Genomic DNA, 18,955 nt, shown 5'->3' on the forward strand with positions numbered 1-18,955 from the left:
AGTAGGTGTCTCAAGATTTAGTAGCCTCTATCATCATCTTTGTTGGAACTCCTTATTTAGTTAAAGTTTAACTCCTGTGCTGCTGAATTCAAGCCTCTTGCATTTCCTTTCTGTCTCTGATTAATCGGCCTGTTTCCTGCCAAAAGAGGTATATAATGATCTCAGAAATATATAAGCTGCTTCTCTACCTGTCTCCTTTATTGCTGAAATCTTCCTCTACTCATTCAGCATGTTAGATATCACTGCCCTTCATGCCAAAACTTAGCACCAAGTTTGAACTCCTTTAGGTTAAAAACTGAACCTGAATATGCTGTTTCATACCAAGAAGAGTCATTATTTTGCATATCTGTGGTTTTCAAATACAGTCATGAATTCTGAAATGAGGAGGAAAAACCCACAATGAGATATTTTGAAAGTTTATCCTGGCCTGTATCCATCCTTGATTCCTTTGCTGTGCAGGATAAAGCTATGTTTGTAGTGAAATGGGAAATCCAAAAGAAAGCTGAATGTTCAAAATTCTGGAGATGTTTTGAGCCTTGCGGAAGTTGGTAAAGTGGAGGAAATGTTAACTTGATTTAGAAAAACAAAATGCAATGCCTGACTTCTCAAAAATATTTTAGGTTTAGATTGTTTCAGCATCATAGATTCTGGAAATTGCATTTACATGCAGTTTAGGTATCTGTTCAATAAAGCTTTCTGACCTTGGTGACTTTTGGGGTTGGGAGGGTAAGGCATAAATAATGGCGGGGGGGGAGAGGGGGGAAGCAATCCAAGACTTGTACTAATTTTTAAACCATGCTTATTAGAATTGGGATGCAATCTGAGCACCCCCAGCTTTAGCTGCTTATTGGAACCTTCTCTAGAGCACTGATAACTGATTTCCCACTGATGGAGTTCAAATCCCAGTTTCAAATATCTACAGTCATAAACCCCAGACATGAGTCTTACAGATTTTTGCCATGTTTGTCTCAGTGTTCTACCATGTGTGGCTATGTGGGCAATGAGCACTATTGCAAAGACATCAGGTTCCACCCTGCAAAGGCAATTCACGTATTTGTATATGAGGTTTGTACTTCTGCCTTTTTCTGCTTAAGGCAGTGGGTTCAAACACAATCTGCATCACTTGTCAGCACATCAGCCAGTGGTGTTGTCAAAAGAATACTGCTAAGGATAAAAACCCATGCAATTCCAACGCCTCTTCAATTGATTTCATATCAGGGGAGGGCAGAAGATGGGGAGAGCTTAATTATAAAACTCCTGTGACATGCTGTGGCAATTTGGTTTGTGAGGAGACTTCATTGTCTGTCTGTGCATGTGTATTTTGGAGGGATCATATCGGGGAAGGGCTCTGAACCCATCAGGCACACAGGCTAATGTTCATACACAACCTCTCTTAGGAGTCCCCTGTGCCCTTCTTCTGTACAATTACCTGATACACACATTGGAATGGTTCATGCATATGTAAATACTGTATGAAGTGTATGGATATAATTTAGAAAGCACTGTTGAATTTTTGGCTTATATAGGCACATTCTGTGGCCTGACAGGATTACTCCCGTTGGAGTAATAACTAGAAGTTTTGCTTATTTAGGGCCTGTTCCTACTCCCTTTGAAGCCAATGGCATAATTCCCAGTAATGTTTAGTGGTGTAGGGTCAAGTCTTTAAGGATGATAGAATTTGATGTTGGAGGCCTCAGTCAGTGCTCACTGAAGTACATGGGGGTTTCCCCAGTTATTTCAGTGAGCAAATTGCCATTATTTCATTAAAATAATTATTTTAAAAACAACTTATGTAGAGATGGTGTTAGTGTTAAACTTCAAAAAGAAGAAAGTAAATCAAGAGACTTCCTTTATTCTGGCTGATACCATGCACTTTTTATAACACTAAAACATTTAGTTCAAGTAAGTTCCCAGAAGGTTGGAACAGCCACATCCAAAAGCAATGAACTTTTTAAATTGAAAAGGACATTTTGTGTTGCTGCCGCATCTCTTGTGACTTCTGAATGCTTTTCACTTCTACTATTGCAAGAACAGCCATTGTCATGGTACCTCAGCCTTCATGCTTCTGGTCTCAGCTGGTCTGACCCCATAGCATCTGCAGAGAAAGAGAGAGGATGAAGAGAAATGTTGCAGCTGCTTTAGAAAAACGCTGGCTCTTGCTAATCCCAAAGGCCAGTACCACTCAGAACCACTGCAGGTATTAAAAAAAAAAATAATCCCCTCTTCTTTCAATATGCTCCCTGACACCCAAGGAGTTCCCTTTAGTTCTGAAATTGCCTTCACCTACATTTCTTGTATGATACTGGAAGTTTGCCAAAGCTCGGTTATTTTTATACTTAGACTTTGGTACTTCAGGCTTGCTAAACTAGATCTTTAAAGGGATAAAGTAAAAATACCACAAACTGAGGAGAAGCACAGAAAGTTACTAGAGGGCATTTGCTGGCATATTCTCTTTCTTTGGTTCAGCAAATCTATTGACCTAGAGGGCATGCAGGAGAGCCCATCTGTTTTCCCATGGTTCTAAAAGGAAAACAGAGAAGGACATGAAATTTATTGAGTGTGTATTAATATTCTATTTGGATACTGCTGATCTACTGGGTTGCTTTAACTGAAGGACAGAAAACAATTTCCCCATCTTGTTTTCTTCTGTTTGGACCTGCTCACATGCAGTTACAATTTTGGACCTAAGTACATAGAGCAATCTAAATAATGTTACTGGCTAGATTGCCACAGTCCTTGGCTGGATGCTATTTGGCCTCCTTTCTTAATGTACAAGTAATCTCATCTGTGTGATTTGAGCTTCTTTAGGTCTATATGTCCACAATGCTTTTTATCACCTGGCATATCTGCTAGTCTTTTAACAGGAGTGGGGCCCAATGACCCCAATGTCTTTCCCCTTTCAGAGGCAGCATTAATACTTCAGGCCTTCCTATACTTTAAATCCATATCCTAGAGTCCCACCTTTTGGTGAATGGCCACCTTGTGTAGGGTCGCACCAGATTCCACTTCAGATAATATGAAAAATACTGAACTCTGGAAGCTAATAAACACAATAAAAAATTCCCTGTCTCTCTTTCATTACTACTCTGAAGAGTCATCTAGGCCTAGGACTGTAGGATACCTACCTTCTAGGTATACAGCTTATTAAAGAAAATACAGTAATATGAAACTGGATTGGTTTTAGGTGTTGTCAGTGGAAATGGAGATTCTGGCTATATGTGTTACACTACGGACCTGTGTTTATGATTTTTGATGCTTCTTGGTCTAATCCATGTGTTTGGTCTCTCATGTAATGGTAAATCTTACAGCTGTTTGAATGATTGTCTGGTCTACTACAGAAGACGGCCATAAATTTTAATGAGTAACTCTGCGCCAATTCAACAAGACCCAGTTGAACTAGAATATGTCTTTTTATATGACGCTTATTGTACTCTAGTTTAATAGCCTTTTGGTCATGGTGGACCACTGGGTGTTCACAGAGACACCCAGGGAGTTCTAGGTAATCTGAATGCTTAGCTGTGGGAAGATGTGAACCAGCTAGGGTTGTTGACATCAGTATTGCTAGGTTGTTCTGGGACTGCACCGCACGTCCAACCCACTGTTGTCCCACAGTGGGATGATGGATCTTCTGGGAAATCTGCAAACAAACCACTCCTAGAGCTTCTCATCCTTTTATCTCTGAGGTAGTGCTATCTGTGTGTGGCTTTCAGCCATGGGGTTCACAGAGTTAGGAAGACTGGTTGCTTTTGGACTCTGCCAAGAAAAAGATTAATTTCATTTTCATGTGTGTATTTGATCATAAATATGAAAGTGTGTTAATAGTATAAGTACGTAGATCCGTAATGAGTATGTGTTAGTATTTAACTCTGTAGCAGAATCCCAAATAAGAAGGACAACAAACTGAATGTAGAGATTATTACAAGAGTGACTACAAAAAGATGCAGGGTGTATGTTCCTTTATAAAAGGAAGTTCTTTGTCCAGATGTCCCTCTGCACTCCTTAGGGAATGTTTCTGATTGCTCTCTGAAATTCGTATCCCTTCAAATGAAATACATGATACAAAACCCCCCAGGGCCAGGAAAATTAGCAAAGGCACTTAAACTGTACAACAGCATCACTTAACTGCTCTAGTTGAATTATATTATAAATGAGCTATCACAGAAGCCTCTGGAGAGCTTCTGGTTGAAGACTTCAATGTGAGAGAAAGCTGCTTTTCTTGGTTTTGTTTTTAAAATTATTTTCATATTTGCACCAAAGGAGAGAGGAAGCAAAAGAGACTAAAGTCATGACATTAGTCACAGAAATCTGCTCCAGCAGCACAGTAATGTCTGTCTCTGCACCAATGATGAATGTTGAATTGTGGAATAATACTGAAAAGTTCTTAGTGTTCATCAAAACTGATGGGGCTGATTTTCCTTGTGTGTTTTTTGGTTGGTTGGTTGGTTTTTGCCTCCTTATACCTGTAAAATGTGCCTGAGGAATGTAAATTCTGATTTCGTAAGGCTTTATACTCTCACTTTGCACAGGGATGAATAGCTGTAAAGGGAAAGAAATGGCAAATCAAGCCCAGCTGAAGACATAAGATGTCCCCCATTTTGAAGGCAACAAGGCCAGCATAACGCAATCAGACAAAAATGGCAAAATATTTTAAATAAAGGTTGTAACCTAGGATTTCAACATTAATAAGTCTCTCTGCTACTGATGTCTGCTGCTGGTCAGATGTATGGGCAGGAACAAATCAGAGGAACGTTTTATCTCACTTTGACCTAGGGCTGCCTAAAGACATTGCGTGCAGAAGATGACCTTGAGTTGTTAACTCAGGGTAGCTTGCAGAAAACAATTTCTTGATGTCAAATAGTAGTGGCTTTTTTATAACTTTGTGAAATTTTCAGGTTGTTCTTTGGAACCGCTTAGAAATACTGTACCTGTCATACAGCAAAATAGAAGTGTTATCTATAATCATTTAAAAGATTTTAAAATATGGTCTAATAGAACATCATAAGATCATTTCATATACAGATCCACTCTTTATGTAAGTGCAAAAGCTGGAAAAGTTATCAAGCATATAAAGCACAGATGTAAAAGTCATGGGGAGAAAAAACCCTTTGTTTTTGACTTTAAGTTAATCTTATATTTAGTCTCTGTATGGCAGTGTTCAGTTTGGAGATTGTTGGCACTAATTGAGATTGAATTTTAGGACAGACCAGAACTGATGTGGAAAAGAAGAGTTTCTTCTTGGTGCAAAATTTTTCAAGCAATAGGAGTGAAAAAACAGCAAGGATGAAAGATTGAAATACTCATCCCATGACAGGCATTAGTTGTTTTGTGAATTTTTCAGTGGGCAAAAATGCACAAGAGATTCTTCAGGGAATAAGTGAAATACAGATAAGCTCTTTCTTGGACATTGCTTTCTTGTTTGCACTACTGTGATGTCTGTCTCTAGCCCAATTAATACTGACTCCTCTTTTGCAAAGTGGCATGGCTTCAACAGCTCTTCACAGGTGCATGAGGACATTGTGTATCTGTAGATATGTGGTGAAGGTGTTGTCCTGGCAGGTGATAGGTTGGGACCTGACCCACCATCTTTCCTCTAAACTAAGATGTATACTGAACTATGTCTTGGATAATGACTGTAACACTTCCTTCCCATTGTGTGGTTGAAAGAAAGAGTTGTGGTCTCCATGTTTTCAAACGAGTTTCTATAGGAGTGTCTGCAGTCAGCATGATAACTTGCTTATTGCATGGAGTTCCTCAGGAGATAGGTGAAGAACTCCTACCAGGAGCATGAGCAGACTTAAATATGAGCTAGGCACCAAGCAGAGCAGTCCTGGTAGCATCTACAGAGCATATGTTCTGGGCATGCAAAAAAGTGGAACTTTATGCATCCAAAGACCTTTAGTGGCAAAATTAGTGTCTGTGAATTTCCCTAGGGAAGCTTGGATCCTACTCTCTTTCACCTGGGAACTTGAAATGCCACCTTACAGAAGTCTGGAGATCTGGACCCTTCATTTTTGAATGAGAACAGAGTAAGAATAATAAATCACCTTGCAGGCCTTGCCTAGACAGGGCAGAGAGGGCATAGGATATGGCAGTTGAGAATGACAAGATGAGGATTACACCAACCAGGTTTCTGCAGCTCCCAGAGGAGTCCGTAGGAGGCAAAGCCTCCCAGCTTCTGAAAATGCTTTCTAAATAATGTAAAGGTAATAAAGTACTAAATAAATGATGTGTTGATTTAAGAAGTTTGGTTATCGGGTACCACCACGATAACTGTCAAAGGCAGCAGATCTATAAAGGCTGGATACTGGACATCAGCCAGATTGCTTTAGTATTAAGAATGATAGATAAGGCTACTACCCTCTGGGACTGATTTGAGAATGAGAAAATTGTATAAGCACCTAATAAGAGGTGTTGGTTAGAGGCATAAATGAGAGCAGTACACTTGAAAAGATGAGGAGGTGTCAGAAGCACATTTAGCCTGGCACTTTTCAAGAAAACACAGAGACCGGAGGACAAATGAACTAAAGTTTAGTGTGGAAATTGGAGAAATGCTGAGATACTGAAGAGAGGGGACAACAAGGAGAGAGCTCACCTAGGAATATAATTCTTCAGAAATTAACAGTGAAGGAAGAGCCATATACAAACTCCTTGAACTTTGCAGTAGTTAGAATTCCATATAATTTATTTTTGTATCTTTCTGTTCTGTAAGCAAAGCAGAGAGGTTTTTCTATAAAGCAATGCACTTGATTCCTCAGACCCAGTCTACTGACTTGGTCAGAGTGGTCACTGGGTTGCCTTGAGAAATGGGCAAGATGATCACTTTAAAGTGTAGGGGTTACAATTTTCTGCTCAAATTAACTTGCTGACTAAGTTGATTCTTCACCCATTTATGGGGATTTTATTTTACTCAGTTAACCCAGAGATTGATGTTAATATCTTTTTTAGGGAACTTGATATGAAGTCTCACTCTTTTTTAATTTATTATTTCTGTAATTCTCTTTTAACCATCAACCATTGCTGTATTTTCATAGATGTGCAAGTAGTATAAATACTCTGACCTATTGTCATTCTGCAGCTAAAAAACCTTTTAGAAACAAAAGGAGTTTCTGTATTGGGCCAGGTTCTAAATTTGGTCTTGGTGTTTTTCAAGAAGCAGCACCTAATTTTTATGGAAGAATTACTGTTTCTCTTGAAGAACTTTATTAAAAAGGACAATTACAATAGAGAAAACTCCTTAATTCTTCCTGATACTTTCTGTTGTAGTCAGATATTGACTGCCTATTCTAAATCACAAATCAATGCATTGTTTATCAAAATATTGTTTAATCATAATTTTGATTAAACTCTTCTTGCTGATTCTGCCAAGCTTATATGCTGTAGCAGCTTTCCTCATAACTGGCCGCTCTTAATTCACTGGGATTCCTTATAATGTGGTACTATTATCACAAGTAGTACAGTAAATAATTCAGAGCTATGTTTGTTATGGAGGGGAGGGAGGAGAGGAGGTAACTTTTCTTTTTTCCTAGCCAAACTGAAGTTTTGTTGAAAGATATTTTTCCCTGTGGGATTTTTTTTTTTTTTAAGAAGTGAAAAAGCATATTCCATGAAACATTGCTAAAACAAATTTTCCTTTCCAGCTGCTGTTTTTATGTCATTTTGGGGGAGAAAAAAAAAACAACCAAAACCAAAAAAACAACCAACCAAAAAAAACCCCCCAAACTACACCCCCACAAACCATGTTGCTTCATTTGATGTTTGGCAATCCTAAGGTTTTAGTTTTCATTTTCATTTGGTGGATACTAAGTTTCCTACTTCTCTCCTTTGCTTTAATGAAAAATAAACATATCTCTCATCTGTTCCCAAAGAGAGGAGAGCAGAAGTTAAATAAGAGAACAGCCTCAAACTTCTTATCACAGATATGTAACAACAGCCATGCTTCAATCTGTGAGACTTACTGGGTGTGTTAGCATTTCCAAAATTTTCCATAAGGTAGCATTACAGAGACTACGGTTTTCCTTTTTCTCAAAATATAAGCTAATGTTACTGTCTTGAACATAGTGTTGCACCAATTAGGGATAAAGATTGGTTTGTTATGGTCTACTATAAAATTTTATAGACCAGAAACTGAGTTGCACCAAGAAACCAATGGGAAGCTGATCCAGTCTAAGCAAAATAGAAAAATCAACTTCATAAGAACAACCCACCATATTTTTAGTGGATTAATGTATTACATAGCCTTTGACAGTTGCCCAGGGAATGCTGCAGCAATTTACATCAGGCAAGTGCTAAATTTAAAGAGGAAAGATCACAAGCATCTAGTTGGTATGGATAGTAAAATCTCCACTATTTTCTCCATTGCTGCTACTAACCAGGAATCAAAGGTTAAGAATTCAGAAGAAACGGAAGACTGTGAATCTTGTTGTTACTTAGACTTGTATCTATCTTCTAGAGAGTATATATATATCTTTCTTCTGTGCGTGTATATACGTCTTCTAATAACAAAATACAGATGCAGGCACTTTCCCATGGTATGAAAATCTATATAATGGAGTTTCTGCCTTTCCAAAGATAACTGTAATTTGCATCTTTCAAGTTTTTCAGGATAATATTTTGTCAAGTTTTGTGAATGATGCATGTGAATCTTATAGACTTATATATTACAAGTTTTAATCTGTAAAGAAAATAACTAAATCTTAACCAATGCAAATTGGTTACAAAAGTCTATTGTTTCATTTGTTTTATAATTAATGCTACATTTTAGTTTTTCCACAGTATTTATTAACAAATACATGGCAGGAAAATGAAAAACATTGTTATTCAAGAAAGAAAACTGTCCCATGTATGAAAGCAGCCTATTGCAGTAGTTCTCCAGATGGGCCTAGATACTGTACAAGTCAAGTCAAGTGAATAGGCATCAGAATGCTTAGTAATTTCTCATTTGGATACAATTTATATTCATAAAGAGTAACTTAATTATAAAAGTCTGCTGGAAAAAGTAGTTTACTCTTTCCCTTCTGATTTCTGTGTTTAAGGCTGAAGAACACCCCTGGAGAGTGTAAATTTAGTCATCTAACACTGGGTGTTTTTTTTTTCCCCAAGCATTTTTTTTTTCCTTATTAACATCAGTTTTAATAACTGTAGCAGTTCACAAGACCACAGTAGCATGTTCTCCTTGCTGTGGGAAGTAGTAGAAAAAATGAGCAGACCTCAGGTTTTGGCTCCCTCTTGTACATCACTGGTGCAAATCAGTCGCAGACAGGATTGAGAAACCTCTATGGTGACATTGTTTCAGAGGCTTCTTATGTGAGCAGAATTCAGAAATTTAATTGGTTATGCAAACTATTACTGCAGCACTTCACATTGAGTGGCACTAAGTAATTACACTAACTGCTGCACAACTGTTGTAATTTTTCATGCAGCTATGTTACATGATAACACGATAACGCTGATGCTGATACTAATGTTGGGTTAGGCAGCTAAAGAGGGGATTACAATATAGAAGTGCTAATAGTATGTTGTTAGGAAACAGGATGCCAAGAAGCCATTAGAAATGAGAGTAAGAGAATAAAATGAAAACTACAGTGGGAAATTGGAAAAGATTTAAGGCAAACTACAGGCAGAGAGTGTTGTGCTGTTTTTAGTGTCTTTAAATCCTTGTTAAACGGTATAGACAGAGAGGTTGAAAAATCATAAAGATGTGAAAAGAAGTGGGAAGTGATGGGCTTGAGAGCAGTCACCTCATTTAATGGCTGCAAGGTGTCTTCACATAATGCATCTGCTAGGTTTGTGGAGTATTTCTTCGGCATACTCCTATAGATATTTTTCTGAAAAGAGTAAATTGATATTCCTAAAAATACCAGAGGGTCTCCTGAGTAACATGAAAAGAAGAAAAGGGCTCCAGATGGTGGTGGCAGGGATGAGATAGCAGGCTCTGTTGCAGTTTTGTAGCATCTGAAGTGAAGGTCAAAAAGTGGTATAGTTCTGCATGGACAAGAAGCCTCCATACCCAGAGCACTGTGACCTCCCCTTGGTAATCAAACTGGCTTCCTTAAAAATGTTATACGTATAAATGCCAGCATGTAGAGATTGGGATTTTCACAAGTACATTCAGAATGTGATAAGTTTCCTGCCACACTATCATCACAGTGACATACACACAGAAGTGTCAGCAAGCTTGTTTTATTCTGCACCCATATGTGGCAATGGGAACAGCACAAGGATCTCAAATGGAAGAGGACAGGCAGTGTGCTTGAGTGCTGTGCAGGCAGCGGGGGTTGCTCCTTGCAGAGTCCCCAGTCTAAGTGAGAAAGACCCAGGGCACATAAGGACACAAAAAGGCTTGGGGGCCTGTGTAATTTGCAGAACAGGAATCCCCTTGGAGACCAGTGCTTTTGCACACAGGTATTTGTGGCCAGAGGTAATGTAGGGAAGGCTTGGTGTATGGTGAAGACCATGCTTGCAGTCTAGTCCCTTTCTTGTTCACTGTTGACTGAACTGCTGCTGCTTTTGCATGTCTCCCCTCCTTTCAGAATACAAAATATTTCTGTATGAAATATGTAGACCTCTGTGATTAACTGGTACACTGGTAGTGTTTGCTGATAGCATTGTTATACTCACCACTTGCCTACATTTGAGGACTGAAAATGAGGACTTTAATCTTAGCCACACAGGCATATGCAAAGGATTTTCGTGCACACCAGTATACGGGCAATATACTGTCTGGTCCTTACTAGGTTAAACTATAAGAAATGTAATAGTAAATAGTGCCAGCATCACACTCGTGTATCAGCTTCTCAGTCCAAATGGCCTATGCTGGTATATGTAGGGTTTTGCTTCATTAATGGGCAGAAAAACCTAAAAGGAACAAGCCATTTTAAAAATCAAACTGGCCATTTGAGAAGCTTTTTCCCCACAAATTATGATGTGCAGGTGGAAGGCAGGGAGTTTAAGTAAATTTGGGGCTAACTATTGCATGGTAGATACTAGGTGTTTCAAATCCAGAGGCATGAATAGCTTTCTTAAGAATAACCAAAACAAACAAAAAAAAATCTCTGATTAGAAAATAATTTTTCAAATGCAACAGTGTACTCAACTTCCATTTATTTTCCCTACTGGAAACAGGAAAATAACATCTGGTCCCATTTGTTTTGTCTGAAAAACATCAGGAATATTAAACCTGCTCTTTGCTAGTGAGGGGTTAGGTCTTGTAACATGGCTGTTGTGATTTCTTATGCCTCAGCTAAATCTTTAATGAGAGTGTTTTCTATCTGAAATACTAATTAATTGTTTCAAATTAGTCAGTTGTTAATGTAAGCATATTGAATTTCTCAGCTTTCTTGTGGTCGTGCCTCTGGGATTTTCACCATTCCACTAATTCTTACAAGGTCCTCCAGGTCCTACAATACCTGACATTCAAGCACAACCTCTGTATCTCCAGGAAACGCTCAGGCATTTGTCAAACGTAAAGAGGCAATGAACAAACCCAGTGGTTTTCTTTTGAACCTGACCCTTTCCAATCAGTGAGGCAGTATGACCCACTGCTTAATGCTGAATTCTGCAATGAAGGATTATTTATTGGGCCTGAGGCCCAATAGACGCTCAGAGGTTTTTTTCCCTGTTGATCAGTGTGTCTGCATCTTTACATATTGTGCATCCAGGATATGCTTTAGCTGTGTCACAGCATCATCACATCTCTGGCAGTATTGGGTTTGATCAGAGATTGGTACTGGCAGTTTGGAACTTGTTCAAAAACCATTGGTGATTTCATGTAGTATCTGTTTCCCCTCTTTCTTGCATTTGTGGTTTTCTCTTCTGCATCTTCTTGGCAGACCTGATGGCAATAGTGGTATTTAAGATTGTTTAACACTCTTCATCATAATTCTCCCTTACAAGTGGCTTATTATGTTATCTGTCAGGGTAAAAATTTTCATGCTGAGTGTATACTATAGGCTGAATTTCTTGGAACAAGGAAAGGTCGTCTTAAGCCACTGCTTTTCCAGCCACTGAGTCTGATTTTCCGCAAAGCCATTCAGGAAAGCGCATCCTATAACTCTTCATCCCAGGATGTGGGGAGGTTGGGGAACCTGCTGGGAAGTTGTTCTTAAAACCCTCATTCTCTAATGGCTAGAAACTTTCTGAATTCCACCATAAATGTATTCTTGACTAGTTAATAACATGGGGGGGAGGGGAGGGTGTCCCCTTCTCTGTATTGTATTTCAGCTGAAATCCCTTCCTAATATTTATTCACTCAAGTAAAAGGAATTTGCCCACTTTTTCTTCTGCCGATATGCTTTTATGTTTTTAGGGGAACTTTAAATCTGGCAGAGGTGGTTCTGGGATCAGGGATAGCTTTTGCTGTTCCTTCAAGAACATTGACCTAGTATGAATTTGATCAAAGTTAAATATCAAAACACTTTGGTTCAGAATTGCTCAGTAGAAGCAGGTGACTTCACCTAAGGTTGAGTGCTGCCCGAAGCATCGCACTGGGGCATCCAGGCGCTGTGCTTGTTCTCCTTGTGATCACCTCTCCTTGGCTGTGCAGATGTGGGACAGCATATTGGATAGAAAATTTTGATTCTGGTGCAGAGAGGATAAAAAATGAGTAGAACTGGTGGGACAAGGGTGAGGAGACCAGGATTTAAGGGCTGTGCAAGGTAGGAGGAAGCTGAGGCTGGATCATGAGGCAAGTTCACTTCTGGCAGGGTGAGGCTGAGACTGCAAGTGGGAACCAGTGATTGTGGGGAGTAAACTGGAAGAAAAGGACATGGTCAGGAAGACTGTGAATGAGGGATAAATGAGAACAAATAAGGAGTTAGAGAGCTGAGGTGGAAGTTGATTAGCTGAAAACAGTGGAGGAGACAAGAGCTTAGATAGATGGAGTTTCACCTGGGCCAGGAAGAAGGCAGGAACTATGACAAGATACTGGGAGTGATCATAGAAAAGTCATCTCTTGCAAGGGTGCACTGTCATCCAGTGTCATCCATGCAAGTCATCCAGTGTTCCTGAGACTTAAATTTGTTCTTTTTGTCATAAAAATTTTGAGATCCATTGTCAAAGCACTTGTGATGTCTTCCGTCCAGTGGCTGGCCAATATAGAAGATGGCCAACGTACTACTGTGCTTTCACTGCACTTGGCTCAGTGTACTGCTCATGTGGTTCAGTCACCCTGCCTTTGGAACTGCATGATAGTGTCTGTTGTTGTTTCTTTCGTTTAATAAACTTGTTTCCTGGTCAATCTTATTTCAGGCATTTTCTACCTTTTGGTAGATTGACTTTGCAGATGTAATATGTTTAACATTATCTGTAATAAATCACAGATTTGTCCATTCTTCTGTAGCAATCAGTGGTGACATTAGTTTACCACTAGGCAGTATTTCTCCTGAAGTCGTATCTTGAACTGTCACTGTTTGCCAGGACTGCTGTGTGCTTCACAGCTGCACAACAAAAAGGCAGCTCGCACCTCTGAGAATTTAGGACAAGTCTAAGTTAATTGTTGAAAATGAGCCTGAGCTGACTCCATTTGCATGAACATGGAAGTGGAGGGGAAGGACAGCGCTGGTGGAATGGTTCATGTTCCAGGTCAGGGTGTGCTGCATTCCAGCAGCAATGGGCTCTTTAACTATACGCCTTGCTGAGATTCCTGGGTTAGGCTGATCCCAACTGGATTGGATTGGACCTGTGCTGTTAAGTCTTCCTGACATGACAGATTGTGTTATGTCATGTGGGTTCACTGGTGGGAGTCTATACAATATTGGACAGCTTGGTACTATGCTCTTTTTCTATGTATTAACATACATTTAACATTTAAGTAGGCAGCCCAAATTCTGCTTTTAATTAAAGTCAGCTCAGCTCTGAGGAAGTTAACCAAGTAAATAAGGGTAGCATTTGTTGTAACTGTCTTAGAATTTGGCTTCATGTTGCTAACTCTGTTTTTCTCCAATGTACTTATTATTTTAGAAAACACTTCAAGTATGTCAGCTAGCCCAAAGGCTACAGCTGCAGTCTGATCATAAATACAAGCTAATGAAGAGAATTTCACTATCTGTGGCACATTTCTTTATTCTGATAGAACATAAACACATATTAAATAGCGCATAGGATCTAATTTTCTACACTAAGTGCTCCAATTTAGTGGCTTCCTGAGGAACTAACAAAAATGCTCCAAGTCCACAGGGAACTTCTCTGCTCTTAGAAACACCTTAGAAAACATTAATGTGAGTAGTAGAATACCACAAAAAATTGATAGAACTGCTGTATAAGTGAATAAGTACCAGCATAAGATCCTTTAGGAAAAGCAGTTTTAGTATTCAACAATGAAAGAGTGTCAATGTTCTTTGGGAAGTTGCCTTTAATGGCAGTAGAGAATGAGCATGCCTTGCCTCTCATAACAGGACACTTCTGAAAACAAAAGCACCTCTAATATGTTTCTGAAAGTCATTTGTTGGAAACCAGAAGGTAAATAAATGTAGTTGCCAACAGCCAGACTTAGTGACCTTTAGTGTTCCAGTTCTTAGAATAATTAGATTTATAATAATTGTTTTGGTCTTGACTAATATTATTACAATGGTTCAAAAATACTTGCACAACAACATTTCAACAGATAATTCTTTCAGCAATAAAATAATAAAGTATTACATTACAGTGAAATTATTAAATCTGTCAAACTTGCTGAATAATATATTTAACGAATATCTGTTAGGGTATTCCACCAGGCCTGATTATCACCTGAATTTTGAGTTTGCAGTTTCATATTGTGTTCGTGTTATTTTTGCTGCTGCAAATATATGCCTGGCTTGATAATACGTTGACAATCCAAGGCTTAAACTGTAAATTCCCAAGGGACTAGAGCCACTCTTAAGCATGTAAAATACTGAGCAGCAAAAATATTTCCTACACTATATTCCTAATCTTCCTGTGGGGTCTTCATAAGCACAACTGCTTAAAAGCTAATACCAACTCTTGGGAAAGCCTGCATGAAAGTTTTGCTATCCCCTCTCAAGGAAAACCTTCTCTAATGTGATACCGATGCTGTGTTTGAGGGTGTCGTTCAAACGGGGATGAGTACTCATCTGTTGCCAAAAATGGCACCTGGTGAGCTGCGACTGAGCCCAAAGCTGTTCTGACTGTGGCTCTGGGATGGACTTCTTGATTTGTGATAAGTAATTCTCTGAGGCTTTTGTAGTGCGGACAGCTACGTATATTTCTCAGAATGGTAGAAAATTTGCTTGTGTTTCCTACGGGATATATAAGGCTCAGTCGCAGCCTAACTTCTGACACACTGACCTCAGCTTCACTGAGTGTGTTGATGCTTGCCAGGATTCCCTGCAGAAGGAGCCTGAGCTGACTCACTGCGGCAGTGGCTGTGCTCTGTTTCTCCTTGTGCGAGACAGGTGAGCGCAGAGTGGGCCAAACAGCCTCGTAGCTTGCTACTGCATCTCTGGAGCCTGACATGTCCCTGCTAAACCCCATAACTAATACCCTGGAATGCATCTGAATCAGTTGAAAAGCCAAAGTTGGAAGGCTTCCAAAGATCAACAGAAACATGCTATTTCTGCTTCCCCTTCTATTGCCCCAAAGACTTTTCAGGTGTTATTTGAGGCAGAAGAGCTCATGAGCTCATTGTCTCATTGCCTGCTTTCTGCCTCCTGCAGGTTGTCTCTCTTTTACAACTTCCCAGTGCAAGGGGATCCCTGAGGTTTCTCCTCCTGAAAATGAGAGGAAAAAAAAAAATTAAAAGGACTTGGATAGCAAACAGAAATGTTAGCTAATGGCTGGCAGTTCTTGTATTTGATAGGGCATAATCCTGTGACCTGCTCAGCACCCTTAATCTGTTGATAAAAGCCAGCAGGCTCCCCAGGTTGTACAGCAGTACTGAAAGATGTGAGGCCAAGAATACATAACTATTCCAGGAATGGATGTCACTGTGAGTGGAGCAGCGTGCACAGAGATGTCACTGTCACATCACCCTCAGTATATTGCTCTTGGATGATGCTCACAGAGAGGATACTGCCCCTTACCTGGCCTCCGTCTTCATCTTGGCCTACATGATGCAATTGCCCAGAAAATGAATAGCAGACCTGAGTTTATTGCTAAAGAAATACTAGAAGGAGAACACTCAAAACAGCTCATAGGAAAAGAAGCCATGGCCACTGCATTCCTTATCCATATCTCTGGTCTTAACGAAATCCAGGCTGTTGGTGCATACCAAAAAGAATTTGTCTCATTCATCACTTCCTATTTGTCTTAACGTGAATGCTGTGGATGGGATCCGATTACCATGGCACAAAAACCTTTTGTGTTATTTTGCGGTGACACAATTTTGCACCAAGATTGTATGGATCCTGATTTCCCAAGAGCTGCCTGTGGCAGCTGGGATTTCAAAAGCCTTAGGATACTTTCCAGCACAAATGGCGTGTCCCTCAGCAGCCCTGCAGCTCCCACGATCCAGGGAGCAGTGGGAGACCAGAGGCAGCTGTGGAAAAGCCTTTACTCAGCCGAGGCGGCAGGGCATGCCCTGGTAGTGGGGAGAGGTGGCAGAGCTAATTCCTCACCGCTGCATGCTCTTTTTACTAAAGTGGGTCAAAGAACTGGTAGTAGTGTGTTTAGCAGCTAGTTTTCCCTATTTTTCTGTACATCCAACTTTCAGTGAGTAACTTTGTTGTTTTGGAAGTGTTTATAGATCAATTTGGGGAAATAAGTTTCCAAATTGTTACTTACGTTGGCTGCATGCTTCGTTCACTGTTCATTATGTGCAGTGTGTGGTTGGTCACAGAAATCCTAGGCTGTTATTTGCTTGATAAACAAAATTGTTTTACAAGAAGAATAATGAACACCAAGTAGCAAACAATGAATAACCATAAATGCTCTTATTTATGCATGAATTATCTTTCCAGCATTCTAATATAGGCATTTGTATGAAGACGAGTCATTCCTACAATATTGTGAACCAAAACTTTTGAACAGATATTTGTGTGTTGAATATGATGAGAATACTTAAACATCTGGTATTTGACTGAATAGTTGCACATGCTTGCTTTTACTGTTTCATCAGAGAGAGCTCAGAGGGTGATTTTCAAAGGCATAAGGGCATTGAAAACAGAAGAACTAGCTGAGACTCAGAAGTTTTATGATGGGGAGGGGTGCTGGAGGAAACCTGAATTCCAGTATGGTTTTGTACTGAATTGGAACAAAAAGTGACATTGCAAAATTTTCCACTCAAAGGAAAATGGGAAAATCTTCAGTTCAGGAAAATCAAAAAATGTGTTTCGAGTTTTCCTAAATGAAACAATCAACAGCTGTCATAACTTCTGACTCCTGGCTCTGCCATGGCTCCCTGGGGCACCCTGGGAAGCTCCCATCCTGTTGGAAGCAGCTTGGGAAGCTCCCTGAAGTTCAAAGGGTTGCTCAGGTTGGAGCCATGATGGCTGTCAGGCTCCAAAATGTGTGGCAGGAAATCAGGAAGCCCTGAATATGCCAGCTATGATTTGAGGGCTTCCAAGCACTAACCTGCTGGTTTGCTCTGCAGTCATCATGGCGAGGTTGTTGTCTTATGCAGAATCTGGAAAGGTGGATTTGCAGCAGTGTATCAGGTGAGCTGGAAGGAAACCAGTCGTGTTTCCAACAGGAATCTGCCTGTCTTGGGAAGATGTCACACTGTTTCCGTGAGATATTAAAATACATCAGTATTCCCCAGAGGAAAGCTGTTTCACCGAGAAATTCACAAGAAACTGTTGGACAGGCAGTGAGGTTTGGATACCAAATTGTTATGAAGCTTTGGAAAATTTCACTTGAAGTTAAAAATGAGTACATTAACAATCATTTCAGGTAAACACAGTCCTTCCCACCCCACCCCATCACCTGACTGGGAAGTGCAGCAATTGCTGCAGTTTGCATTTTTGCTTTGTAGCTTATCTATCCTCACTCCCGTACTTTATATACCCATAAACTTTAAGATATAGCTTTTGCCTGTGAAAACATTTGGGAAATGATTTTCAAAAAGCTATGCCAGTTTGCACCAATTGGGGGTCTGCTCACTCACTCATTAGGGGATAATTACAGCCTTGCGAAATGTTAGCAGTATTAAGGGGCAGTTAAAAGATGCATGACAGGCAAAATTTAGACAATCTGTCATCTATTTTTTGAAAAAAAAGCGTAGAGAAAATTATTTTATGCCATTGTGTGTCATGGGGAACCAGCTTGTCCATTGGGCAATGGTATAAAAAGTAGAAAACCAGGCTCTTGTATTTGAAGAGAAAAAAGTATCCATTACAGAAAATTGGGGAGGGTGGGTGAGGGTTAAGCTGAAGAATGTACCAGCGTGGTTTAGTTGAAAAAAGAGTCCAGGAAGATTATACATGTAGGCAAAGTGACTACTGACATTTGTTTCTTTCAAGCATTTTACCTTGAAAACTGGAGCTATTTTTCATCTTTATTTTCTCATAAAATAAACCAAACATTCAGAAGACAAGGAGACTTGGTGGACTTGTTTTAATAATGAACATATGCCTGCATGTGTGTGATTTCTTTTTTATGCTTTATAATTGGCATAAACTCCTCATGTGACAAGTCTTCAACTTTAACTACCGAACTTGTGCCGACATCAAAAGTCATTGTGGAATTTCAGACCTTTGATGTTTGGTTTAACAGAAGAGCTGATGGCTGCTAAGGAGTAGCTACCACGAACAAACAGATTTTCTAGGTCTCATCACACATAACTTATTTTCTGCTCATTTCTGACATTTTTCAAAGTTGCACAAACGTTCTTCTTGGTGCCTAGTTGTATGTACTTTTGCTGTTTCTGACGTTCACAATGAGAATTTGGCCTAGGAAAAAACCTTTATAGAGGTAGCAAAACTAAATTTGGCTATTAAAACCAGCTAAAAACCCCCAAGATTTCACAATATTTTGTAGTGACTTTATAGACATTTAGGTATTTTTTAGTCTTGCATGCCATATT

The sequence above is a fragment of the Mycteria americana genome, chromosome 7 (genome assembly GCF_035582795.1).
Source record: "Mycteria americana isolate JAX WOST 10 ecotype Jacksonville Zoo and Gardens chromosome 7, USCA_MyAme_1.0, whole genome shotgun sequence".
NCBI lineage: Eukaryota > Metazoa > Chordata > Aves > Ciconiiformes > Ciconiidae > Mycteria > Mycteria americana.